The following is a 13696-nucleotide window of genomic DNA, read 5'->3' on the forward strand; positions in this document are numbered from 1 at the left end:
CGGCTGCTGCTGTCCCCAGCCTCGCCCAGGTCCAGGGCTGGATTGACCACAGTGTTTGAAATTATAAGTGCCTCCATGGCGGTCGTAATGTGGGCCATGCCCCTGGTGACCTCTGCCGTGTTCTGGGTCAGGCTGGCCTCCATATTTGCCCCACGTTCGCATAGCTGTGCGGTAGCAGCAGCAAGGCGGTTTATTGACCTATTGTGCATGCGGGCATCCCTGCGGCAAGAGAGCTCGTGCTCGTCCAGTTTTGTACATAGCTGTGTGATGGCTGTGGTCATACGGCCAAGACCTGTAGCAATTTCCTTATTGCTTTCTACAAATGTCTTAAACCCCTGCGCCATCTCTCCCATTTGAAGGTTATGCTGCCGCAACTGGCGTTCTGGGAAGGACATGGCTTTTGTAGTTCAGACTGGACTGTTCCCATGGGGCACAGGGTCAGAGCTGATTTGCATATCGCCATTGTCTAACCCAGGGTGGTGTGGAGTGCAAAAAAACGATGGATTTGGGCCCAGATCTTTGGACTGGGGTGAATGTGTGACATTGATCCACATTCGGTCCATCACCTGTTTTGTTTCCAATTGCCGCCATAAGTGCGCTGGGGATGCCCAGACGTGGGCCCCAGGCACTCCACACCACTAGAGTCAAGCTAGCCGGGCTGATGAGAGGTGTTACCTCGAAACCGGTCCGGTCCTCGGATGCTTGATTCCGTTCTGGGAAGGACATGGCTTTTGTAGTTCGGACTGGACTGTTCCCATGGGGCACAGGGTCAGAGCTGATTTGCATATCGCCATTGTCTAACCCAGGGTGGTGTGGAGTGCAAAAAAACGATGGATTTGGGCCCAGATCTTTGGACTGGAGTGAATGTGTGACATTGATCCACATTCAGTCCATCACCTGTTTTGTTTGCAATTGCCGCCATAAGTGCGCTGGGGATGCCCAGACGTGGGCCCCAGGCACTCCAAACCACTGGAGTCAAGCTAGCCGGGCTGATGAGAGGTGTTACCTCGAAACCGGTCCGGTCCTCGGATGCTTGATTCCGTTCTGGGAATGACATGGCTTTTGTAGTTCGGACTGGACTGTTCCCATGGGGCACAGGGTCAGAGCTGATTTGCATATCGCCATTGTCTAACCAAGGGTGGTGTGGAGTGCAAAAAAACGATGGATTTGGGCCCAGATCTTTGAACTGGGGTGAATGTGTGACATTGATCCACATTCGGTCCATCACCTGTTTTGTTTGCAATTGCCGCCATAAGTGCGCTGGGGATGCCCAGACGTGGGCCCCAGGCACTCCACACCACTGGAGTCAAGCTAGCCGGGCTGATGAGAGGTGTTACCTCGAAACCGGTCCGGTCCTCGGATGCTTGATTCCGTTCTGGGAAGGACATGGCTTTTGTAGTTCGGACTGGACTGTTCCCATGGGGCACAGGGTCAGAGCTGATTTGCATATCGCCATTGTCTAACCCAGGGTGGTGTGGAGTGCAAAAAAACGATGGATTTGGGCCCAGATCTTTGGACTGGGGTGAATGTGTGACATTGATCCACATTCGGTCCATCACCTGTTTTGTTTGCAATTGCCGCCATAAGTGCGCTGGGGATGCCCAGACGTGGGCCCCAGGCACTCCACACCACTGGAGTCAAGCTAGCCGGGCTGATGAGAGGTGTTACCTCGAAACCGGTCCGGTCCTCGGATGCTTGATTCCGTTCTGGGAAGGACATGGCTTTTGTAGTTCGGACTGGACTGTTCCCATGGGGCACAGGGTCAGAGCTGATTTGCATATCGCCATTGTCTAACCCAGGGTGGTGTGGAGTGCAAAAAAACGATGGATTTGGGCCCAGATCTTTGGACTGGGTTGAATGTGTGACATTGATCCACATTCGGTCCATCACCTGTTTTGTTTGCAACTGGCGCTGGCAGGCCAAGATGGATTTAGCCTGCATCCGCTGTATCTTTACCATGCTGCCCTCCAGCCCTTGAAAGACGCTGCCCTCCCGTGCTGGAAGTGCAGTGCTGGATGTTGTACACCTCCGGGGATTGCTGCTGCCCTGCTGTGTGGGCTGGGGTGCCACAGGTGTAACTGTGTTGGTAGCTGGGGCCTGACCCGCTGCTCCCTCGATGGGGTTCAATGGAGCTACAACAATACTCCTGGCAGGAGATGTGGCAGGTGCAGGGTGGCTCGGTGTTGGTGAGTTCTCTGGGGAGAACTGCAATGGGGGCGTGCCAGATATTCCGGGGGAGTGTAGAAATGTGAAGGAATGTCCAAGGTCTTCCTCATTTCCCTGGGCACTGGTGTTCTCATCCTCCTCCTCCTCCAGGGCTGCTTGACTGGTGCTTGGCCCTGCCACCGCACTGGAAGATGGTGCTGGTGCTGGTGCCTGAGTTGCTCCTGCTCCTCCGCCTGATGGTGCCCCTAGGTATAAAGAAGCATTTGTGAATTGAGTGCTGATGTATTACAGTCACTACAATTAAAGCATTGCACATATCATTTCAAATACTTTGATTCAGTTCCACAGTTCTTTTAATTATGCTTCTGCACTGGCATTTTTGCCTACTTCTGCTGACTACATTTGCCATGATGCATTTCTCATGTCTGTTGGTAGCAGTACTGGGCTGGGGTTTGGCTGTGCATTGGGTCTAAAGGGGAGGTGTCTGGTAGGGTGTGTCATGATGCGCATGCTTCTTACCTTTAGCTGTAGCTCCGGCTGAGCTATCCAGGTCCCCAACTCCAACCACACTCCCCCTCTCGATGGTAGTCGCCACTAGTTCCTCCAGCTCAGTGAGGGGTGGCGCCGGGTTCCTGCCTCCACCAGTAAGTCCAGCTTGCCTCTGCAGCTCTGCCAGTTTCCGCTTTGTTGGGCTGCGGATATCATAGAACCTCTTTTTGAGGTCGTCAAGGCTCATGGGGGTAACACCAACAGAGTTTACTTTCTCCCCAATATCGCTCCACAGGTTCCTCTTTCTGCTCTCAGGTACAGTGAGGGACAGCCTCCCAAACAGCTGCCTGTGTACCCTCACCACCTCCTCCACCAACACTTGCAGCTCCATGGTGCTGAATTTAGGTTTCCTCTTCTGCACAGCCTTCTGGCTCTCACTGCTGCTAGCCATCTTTCACAGTGCTCTGGATCCTGCTTCCACTGCTGCTCACTGTGAATGCTCAGCTCAGGCTGCCTCTCCAGAAAGTTCTTAATGAGCTGCACCTGCCTGGGTAGCCACTCCCTGCTAGGGTGGGGAAGGGTGGACCCACCTCATTGGCTGTTGTCTCTGGTTTCAGTTTGACTAGCTTGCCGAATCGGCATTCACCGATACGGTATTTACCGAATCGGATTTTACCGAATCGGATTTTACCGATTCGGTAAATCCCGATTCGGTATTTACAATGCGTTCCTATGGGCCTTTTGGCCATGGGGGTGTATTGCGTTTACCGAATCGGTATTTGCCGATTCGGTTGTAGCCTAATCGGTAAATTCCGATTCGGTGGATGCCGATTCGGTACGTATCGATTCACAATACCGATTACGACCGAATCAGTATTTTTCCGATTTTTTTTATCTACATCTCATTTTCCGATTTCAAAATACCGATTCGGTGCAATTCGGTATTTTAAAATCGGAAAATGCTTTTTACCTACATCGGGCCCTGAGTGCCCTTCTTTATGTGAATGTCTGTAGCTATTTTATGTAGTTTAAAAATTGCATCATACACTGAGGGAGAATTGTCTGGGATAAACACACAACAACTACTACCGATAATTTTACATGCTCCTCCTCGATCTGCTAGCATCACATCTAGAACCATTCGGTTTTGGAAGCGCTACAATTCTAGCAACTTGCAGTTCTTCAGTAATATTTCCTAATGCTATAGCAGTCTGATTAGTGACAGCTTCTACAACCCTAGTTAACTGACTCACTTTCCTGCTATTCAGTACAGCGCCCACAAAAGAGAACAGACCCAGATTGAAATCAACATATTGCTGTAGACTAGTGTCTGTTTGGTCTACTTCATCAGTGCTTATAGTCCTCTTGCTTCGATTTAATAAAACATTTTTGTACAGTTTAAAATCTCGATGATATGATGCAGGTGCCAAGAAAACAGGGGGTAATAAGAAAGATACATAACATACACCTGACCACTCAAATGCCCAATTGGTAGTCAATAGTATCCATTACTGCCACATACTAGATATGTGTTATGCAAAGCTAAAAAAGAACTATTATTCGCTCCATCTATTTTTAATACAGTAATCCAATCACTGACTCCAACTGGGATATGTCCAATGCTTTGTACACATAGGTCTGCTTTAGTCTTTGTAACAGTAATTACAAATTGTTCACTTTTGGCAAAGTCTCTTGTGTGGGTGAAGACATATGGCGTAGAGAAATTGTCCGGTTGGTATTCCTCCCATTCCCATATAGTTCAATTGGCTTGAGGATACCCATCTTTTTCCTGGTAGCACTCTTTATTCAAACAGAAAAGAAGTCCACCTACTGCAGGTTTCCTAGTTGAAAAAAATAAGTTGTACCAGGCTCGACAAGAGCCATTGTGCTTGAAAGGAAGTGGAATAAAAGGCGTTCCCACTTTCTTTTGATGGGCTGGAATCCTCCCACATACCCAACAGTTAGTGTTGTTCGTAGCATCATGGGTATGGTGAAGTATCTGAACAGAAGTGTTATTGAGAAATGACTGGCGGTGTTTCTGTTCATGATATGGAAGAGTAAAATGCTGCTGCTCCTCTGGGACTGGAGTAGTAACAACAAACAACTCACGAGCAGGAATCATCACTTCAACTGACCAAGTAATCACTGCTATAACTTTCAAAGCAGCAAAAACTCCTATAACACCTAATATTGTCCTTTGTTTATTAATTTCAGCAACAAAATCAATTCTCTCTAAAAAAACAAAATAAAAAATAATCGTAGGAGCTCTTCTCCCGTGGCTAGACGTTGGTTTCTTCATCGAAGATCAAGACGGGTGTCACTACACTAAGCAGGGCTGATCCCCCCTTGTCATATCGGCATTCTGTTTCCACTACCTTGGGCGGTTACTCAACCTGTCTCTTTCAAAACTGTAGATTCTTTTCTCAGCCAAAAGTTGTATTGCGATGCTCCAGGGATCGTCTGGTCCGGGAAGAACTCCGCAGATTCGTCAGGTGATACAGCGTGACCTCTCTACGTAGTCAAGATCTCTCGATGATCGGTCAGCACAGCAGGTTCCACCAAGGTCGACAATGCCTTGCGACAATTGGTACTATGCACCCAATTTTTCTTGTTGGTGACTTGAATCGCTGTTCTCGTGGCAAGGAGTACCTGTTCTGGTCCACGCCACCTCGGCTCCAGGCTGCTTGACCTCTCAAACACTTTCACCATCACGAAATCACCAGGTCAGAGTACATGGCCATCACCTGCAGATCTGTCGGGGAGTGCTTCTCAAACCTGTTGATGACTAGAAACCAAGCTGTCAGTTAATTGTGCCAAATAGTCATTCATTAAGACACAAGGTACATCATACACAGAACTCGGTTTCGGAACTCCCCAAATATTAATTGGCCTCCCAAATACCACTTCTTAGGGAGTGAGGCCTGTTCGAGAATGTGGTACTGATCTAATAGACAACAATGCCAGAGGCAACGCATCCGGCCAAGTCAAAGATGTGGAAGCCTGAATCTTTGCTATTTTCAACTTCAGAGTAGCATTATACCTTTCCACCAAACCTGCTGATTGTGGATAGAACACAGCGTTTCAGGAGGTGTTTGATAACCTCCCCAACAAAATGAGGTCCGTTGTAATTCCATAAGAATTTGCAAACACCAAATCTCCGGAAGAATTCCTTCAGCAACACTTTTGCAGTAGTAATAGCAGTATTGTCCTTCGTGGGGTACGCCTCGATCCATTTACTAAAGGCACAGACCACCACTAAGATACACTTCAAATTATTACAACGCTCAAGTTGGATATAATCCATTTGCAAGACTTTGAAAGGTGCAGTTGGTGTAGCAAATCCTCCAGCTGGAGTTCGCGTCCCTTTCCCAGGATTATATTGTAAACAGATCAAACAGGACTGTACTACTCTATTAGCTGTGCAAGCAATTTCTGGATGCTCCCAAACTTGTGTAAACAATCTCGTTATTGCTCAAGCTCCAACATGTGCTAGCCCATGTGCCATTTGAACCATAGGTTATACAAAGGCTATAGGCAGCTTCCATTTATTAATCTGCTTGTTTGGCGAACAACCTTCATCATCCAACTCTCCTTCTTCAGACCATTGTTCACGTTCCTTTACAGAAGCTGATTTCTGTATTTCTCGTACTTCCTGCCCAGCATCCTACCAACGCTCAGCTTGTGACTTTACTACATACATAGAAGTAGTGCTTCTCTGCGTTGCAGTCTCACGTGCCACGTGATCTGCAAAGGCATTCACTTGTCCAATCTTATCTGTCACTTTCTTATGCGCACTACACTTCACTATGGCTGTTTTCTTTGGATATGTTAATGCAGTCAAAAGATTATGTACTAAATCTCTGTGCATTATCTGCATTCCGTGTGATATAAGAAATCCACTTTGCTTCCAGAGTAGGCCAAAATCATGCGCCACTCCAAAAGCATAGCGGCTATCTGTATAAATATTCACACATAGATCAGTAGTAAGCTCACATGCTTGTGTCAAAGCTATCAATTCAGCTGCTTGGCCTGATTTCTGTGGTATGCGAGCTGTCTCCACTATTGTCTCAAGCGTGGTAATTGCATACGCGGCTGAGGTTGTACCATCTGGTAATTTCCAACAGGACCCATCAATCCACAATTCACCATCCACATCTGGAAGGGGCCTATCTTGCAAATCAATGCGACCCTTTGACTGTTCCTCAGTCAGGAATATAAAATCAAGTGTTTCTTGTGACTGAGGCTGAGTCGCCGGATATGGCAACAAAGTAGCTGGGTTTAAAGTTGCACATCTCTTCAATGTAATATGAGGAGCTAGCAATGTCAGCTCATATCCTGTCAAACGAGCACTAGTTAAGTGCTGCGTCTTCATCTGATTTAAAAGGGCATCAACAGCATGGGGTACCAACACTAACAGTTTATGTGACAAAACTATTCCTTCACTCTGTCGTATTGACACAGCTGTTGCTGCAACTGAGCGAAAACACCCAGGCAACGCTCGGGCAACAGGATCAAGGACTGATGAAAAATAAGCACAGGGACGTTGCTTATCACCACGTAACTGAACTAAAACTGACAACGCGCATCCATCTTTCTCATGCACGTAGAGTGTAAAAGGCTTTGTGTAATCTGGTTACCTAACACTGGTGCTGAACAAAGAGCTTGTCGTAACTGCTGAAAAGCAGTTTCACATTCATCTGTCCATGGAAGGGGTATTGGAGTGTCTTTTGTCAAAAGTGCTAGCAAAGGTTTAACAATGTAGGAGAACCCCAAAATCCATTGTCTACAAAAAGAAGTAAGAAAAAGAAATGCACACACTTCTTTTTGTGTTGAAGGTACTGGTGTATCTAAAATTGCTTGTATGCGATCTATTATCAATGCACGTCCCTCCTTAGACAAAAGGTGACCTAAATAAGTTACCTTTGGTCTACAATATTGCTTTCGTGACACTTTATGATGATGTGAAGTAAGAAAGGAAAGCAAAGACAAAGTACACGTTTCACATTGCTCAGGGGTATCTGCTGCCAACAAGATGTCATCAACATATTGTATGAGAGTCATACCTTCAGGCAAAGTGAAAGAATCAAGCTCTCTTTTTTAATGCTTGACTGTAAATACTCGGACTCTCGGTATAGCCTTGAGGAACTCTACAAAATCAGTACGATCGATTATTCAATGTGAAACCGAACAGATATCGGCTATCAGGATGTATAGGGATCAAAAAGAAAGCATTCTTCAAGTCTATAACAGAGAAAGTAGTTGCTGTTGGAGGAACCAAAGTAAGGAGTGTCGTAATATCAGAAACCACAGGATATTGTGGTACTACGATCTTGTTCACCTCTCTAAGGTCTATAATGAACCTGTAAACTCTAGTATCAGTGTCTATTTTCAAAACCGGGAGAATCGGGTTGATACAAACATTAAATGGAACAACCCCAACTTGAATGAGATCATGTACAATTCGTATGAGTGCTTCCTCACCCTCCAGTGAAATTCTGCATTGAGGCAATTGCGGTAACACAGCTCCCTCCTTGACAATAATGTGTACCGGTGGGATAACCATCTGGCCCACATCAGTGTCTGAGGTAGCCCACAAAGTTTCAGGGAGTGAAGCTAATGCAATATCCTCTTTAACAAGACAAGCTCTCTCAGGCACAGAGTGATTATCATTCTAAATGACACGCACTCCATCAGGAGAGCATCGTATTGTGGCTCTGAAATACTTGAGCATGTCAAGACACATAATATTGTTTGGTGTATTTGGAGAAAGCAAAAACGGACATGGAGCACTAAATTTATCGACATGGAATGCAAGTGGTTGTGACAATGGGCTAAGGGAAGGTGTTCCATCGAAACCTATCAAAGTAATAGTTACGCCAGAAAGGGGAGCCCGCGGAACCAATTGTTTAGACAAAGCGCTACAAGTAGCTCCTGTATCGACCAGAAACCGATCAGTAGAACCCAAAACATGTGCTGTAACATAAAGACCCCTCTGATCTGCTGGAACTTTAACTGATTCCTTACCCCATCCTAGGCAATCCTATGCATGAACAGAATATTAAAGATCAGGCTGCACATAATCAGACATTTGATACTGATTTCCTCTCTCAAAAGTGTTAACCCTATCATGTGTTCGTAGATTGGTGTCGAATCGAGCACGATCATTTGAATTTCCTCTAGGCCCTGAATAACCAGACCTATTTCTCATTTGTCCCCGACCTCGCGAACCCTGCTGAGCACGCAACACTGGACAATCGGCCATCCAGTGGCCAAATTGCTTACAATACGCACATTGATTAATAGACAAATTCGAACGAGTATAGGGGGGATTAAAAGATCCACGTCCGCCTCTATCATAACCTTTAAAGGGCAGACCATAAACTTGAGCTAACATAACCTTCGTTTTCAGATCTTTAGATTTCTTGTCTTCATTGCCTTGCGCTTCTAATTCTTGATGCTCATAATACTGAGCAATCGTTAAAACAGATGCTGGAGAAGATGTAGTCCAAAAACTTTCACTGGCTTTTAAACGGCTAGCTATCCCTGGTAACAAAGTTCGTAACATATTTTTCGACAAAAAGGTGTCTGCCTGTATCATCTGTCAAGGACTGATCACTAAATTCATGAAAAGCTTCCTTAAAACATGTAAAGAAATCAGAAACCGATTCATCTACCTTTTGTTTGCACGATGCTAAAACAGTCCAATCTATCTTTTTAGGGGGAATAACTGTTTTAAGCTTAGTTAAATTAGCTGCAGGGAGAACTAATATTCACTTATGTGGCATTTTAGCGGGCTCCCTCTCCACATCCAATTGTTCTAATTATTTTAATTCCGTGCCAAAAGTAGCACAATCGTTAATTCTACGAACAGTCCTTCACATATCCGGTGGTAATATCAACCCGAAAAAAATATCAATGTCACACAAAGTCATAGTACAGGAATTTATAGCGTCTTCAACTTCCTCATAGAAGGCAGCTGGATTTTTACGTGGATCGGGTAATGCTGCTTTAAGGCCATTACATCTGGCCTTTTCCAAGGAGTATAAACCCAATTATGAATAAAATAACCTTTTGCATCAACGGAACTTTTATCATCATTGTCACCCGCTCCTTTAGGAGGAACATGCAAGGGCGCAGCTTACCGCATAGGCTTCATATAAATCGCCATTAGCTTATCTGTTCTGAAGATAGAAGACTGCGACTCTCCGGTCTGAGATTTCTTCGCAGCTTCATCTATAAGCTTTTTCTTCTCCTTCAAGTGAACCCCCTCAGTTCGTAATTTAACCAACCGTCTAATCGTGTCAACCACCTGAGAAAAAACAAAAAGACCATCACGCATGTTCTTACAATCAGCTGCTACATCATCAGGTTCTAAATCTGGAGAGAATTTCTGAAACGACTTCTGCAGCAAACATCTCAGTAAAATACAGCTGCTCCCTTTCTGGCCACCCTGTATACTAGCTAGGAGATCGGGAGCAAGATCAGTGCTACCTAATGCTTTACGAGCAGCTTGTCTGATATCGGCTGCACGTTGTGCGGACAGCATAGAATCGGTGTCCTGCGCCTTTCCCTGTTCCAAATCGGAATCCTCACCACCATCGAACAGAGAGGACGGAACAGCATACGGAGGTGGAGGTCGATCTAATAACAAAAAATCATCTTGTGATTTATTAAGGACAGGGTAGAGAGGTTGTCGGAGAGGGTATTGACCCGATACCTGCAATCTGTGTTCTTTCTCCTCATTCTCTTTCAGCTCTTTCACTTCTTTGTTTCTCAACTCCAACGCTTTCTCATACACATTCTTTCGCTACTCCTTCTCAATCAAGGTTTGCTCACGCTTCGCTCGTTCACGCACATCTTTCCCCCAAATACGCACGCATTCAAACATATCACGTTGTGAGAAGTTGGCCTGGTATATAATGCTCACTAGTTCTAGTGATCACTTTGTACCATGCCAAGCAACCCTTATGATGATGGTTGTAATTCAACCTTGTAGACCAGTTATCCTAGTGGTAACGTGGACAAAGCAGTCTTAGGCTAAACTCTGAAAGGCATGTGAAGCCAGCTGTTATACCATACACAACCCCCTTGAATACCAAATGAAAGGGACACCACACAGATATATATTGAAAATATATATTGATTTATTAACTATTAAAATCCCCTGGACTCTTTATGAGCACAGAAGCACAAGCGTTAAATCACAAGACAGTTTAAAATACACAAAAGTTGCACAATATGGATGAGCCCTAGGGGCCACCTAAACCATATACTAAGAAAGTGGTATAAGAGATACCAGGAGGAAAGTGAAGAGGCCTAGGGCCTTGGGAATCGCTGGAGCTATTCGAGACTGGCAATGACTAAGTCAGGAAAGGCCCACGGGACTCGGGTGCAGTGTTCAAAGTGCACGCACTTCTCAATGCAAAGTCTATGGTGCGTAAAAAGCACAGAGTTAGAAAGTTAGGAACCTTCTGAGTGACCTACGGAGCTGAAACTTAAAACACAGGCCCTTGGGATGTGTACCAGTGCAGGGGCACCGGCGGAGCTGAGTTACCTCACCCACAGGAAGCGGGTGCACAGGGTCGAAGTTGTGTCGGGTTTCGTCACGCTGGTCGATGGTGCTTGGAGCTGAAGATGCTGCAGGTGGCTCGATGAGAAGAGTTCCGGTGGATCCAAGGGTGGATCTGAAGATGTGAAGACCTGAAAGCAGAGGGGACAGTATTCAAAGTCACTAGCCAGTGACTACCGTGGAACCAGATTGGAACCAGGCGATGTCGGGTGCAAACAGGCGTTGTTGGGTAGCTTCTTTCTGCAGCCACGTGGATACCCGGGGTCGAGGACGTCCAGGAGTCAGTCACGAGCTGTCCCACGTAGGCTTCTCGCTGTTGGCGGTGTCGGCGACCTGATCGGAGCAAACAGGCCTTGGCAAATGCAAGCCACGCAAAAGTTGAAAGATGCTGTTCACTCGGACCAGCAAGGTCAGAGCGGGTGCTCCTTTTCACAGGAGCTTGGGTAGGTCTGGAGCAACCAGACCTGCTGTTTAAATCTTCGGGTTCGTCGCCAAGATGGCCGCTGACCACGTGGCTAGTGGCCGGGATGGCGCGTCGAGTGGCACAATGCAAAAGGGCCCCACGCAGATCGTGGAGATGCTGGAGGGCTGATCTTCAGTGCAAGGGCTGCTCGGTGGTAGGGGTTCTCAGTCCCCAAAGCACAACGTCGAGGATACCTCAGAAGCTGCGCAGTCAGCTTTTCGAGTGTCTTTCAAGAGGTCCGGTCCCACGTCACTCGGTGCCTCCACGGGTCCCTTCTTCGCAGGGACTGTGGATCGGGCTCTGAGAGGTCTGGGAGTCTGGTTCTTGTCGGGCTCTGGGCTCGGTCTCCGGCGGGAGGCGGCGGCAAAGCAGACGTCGAGTTGCTGGTTGGTACCTGTGTTCACAGGGTGGTCACTCCTTGACCACAAGGGAGATTCTCTTCAGTCTTCTGTGCAGCAGAATGTCGAAGTCCAGTCTTCTTCTTGTTTAAAGTTGATTTCGGGATGATCTGCTGTGCAATGGCACTGCTCCCCCTCTTATTCCCAAACTGGGGGTGGATCACCTACTAGGTCCCTCCTCTGGGAGGAACCCGGAAGGGGGGCGGTTACACCCCCTTTCCTTTGTCCAGCTCCGCGCCAGGACTGGGGCTGGAAGGCCCCAGAACCGGTTTGGACTGGCCTATGCACGGGGACACCTTGTGTGCCCCGGGCATGTCTGATTCTATTCAGCCCTGTCCTACCCAATACACAAAATCCTGTCTGGGGTGGTGCTCGCACCTCCCAAGGCAGGAAACCCTTTGTCCAGGCCACCATCTGCCGAGTTTCGGTCAGCAGCAGGAGGCCAGACTTGTGTCTGTGGTGGCAGTGTCCATTTTGTGAAGCTGAGGCTCTGTTTAACTTTAACCGGGGTTGAGGTTACACACATGTCGTATCCCTCTAGAAGGGTGGAATGCTATCCCCGTCGCCAGAATTGGCGAGGGGATAGTATTCCAATTCGTATGACACCTTACTCGACATGTTTTGATAAAGCCAAACCAAAGATAGCATTTAACCGCGAGGATTATAATGCACTTAAGAGTATATGGTATGGCAATATCCCGGAACAGCTTAGGGAGTTGTTCCCGACAGCTGCAGACAGGCTCAGCTCATGCCAGAGCACCATCTCACATATTTCCAAGCACTCTGCCTCCAGGATTGATGAGGCCTTCCATAGGAGTGGCTGATAGGAACATATGTGTCCAGTTTAGGGTTAGGCACAGACATACTGCGCCTAAGTAAGAGGTGGTTACACCGACTTACCCCAGCTGAGTGATCAGCCAGTTGTGTCAAATATGGAGGCCAGGCCAGGGGTGGCACAATACGTGCTGCAGCCCCTGGTAGGCCTTGGATACACCTATGCCCTGGGCACCTAGGGTGCACTATTACAGGGGCTCATAAGGTGAACCAGTTCCAATTCGTAATGCACCTAGAGTGCATTGGCAGTAATTTAGAGAGAGAACAGCAGGCTGTGGGTCTGATTAGCAGGCCCACAGCCACATTAAGTCAGAAACCAGTGAAGCAAAAAGCAAAAATTTGGGGTGACCATAGGATAGCAGACCCTACTCTCCTACATAACCCCCCCCCAAACGCAGGGACATTAGACTAACCTTGACCAGTTGTGTCTTCATGTTCTAAGTGGAAGTGCCTGGAGAGACCATCTGCGTTGCCATGGTCAGTCCCTGGGCGGTGCTCCACTGTAAAGTCCATCCCCTGTAGGGAAATGGACCACCTGAGTAGTTTGGGGTTTTCACCCTTCATCTGATTAAGCCATAGGAGGGGCTTATGGTCGGTCTGAATCTTGAAGTGAGTGCCAAATAAGTATGGTCTCAACTTCTTCAGGGCCCACACCACAGCAAAGGCCTCCCTCTCTATAGCTGACCAACGTTTCTCTCTGGGGGTCAGCCTTCTGCTAATGAAAGCAATGGGCTGGTCCTGGCCATCTACATTAAGCTGTGAAAGCACTGCTCCCAC

This window comes from Lissotriton vulgaris, chromosome 9 (assembly GCF_964263255.1).
Source record: "Lissotriton vulgaris chromosome 9, aLisVul1.2, whole genome shotgun sequence".
NCBI lineage: Eukaryota > Metazoa > Chordata > Amphibia > Caudata > Salamandridae > Lissotriton > Lissotriton vulgaris.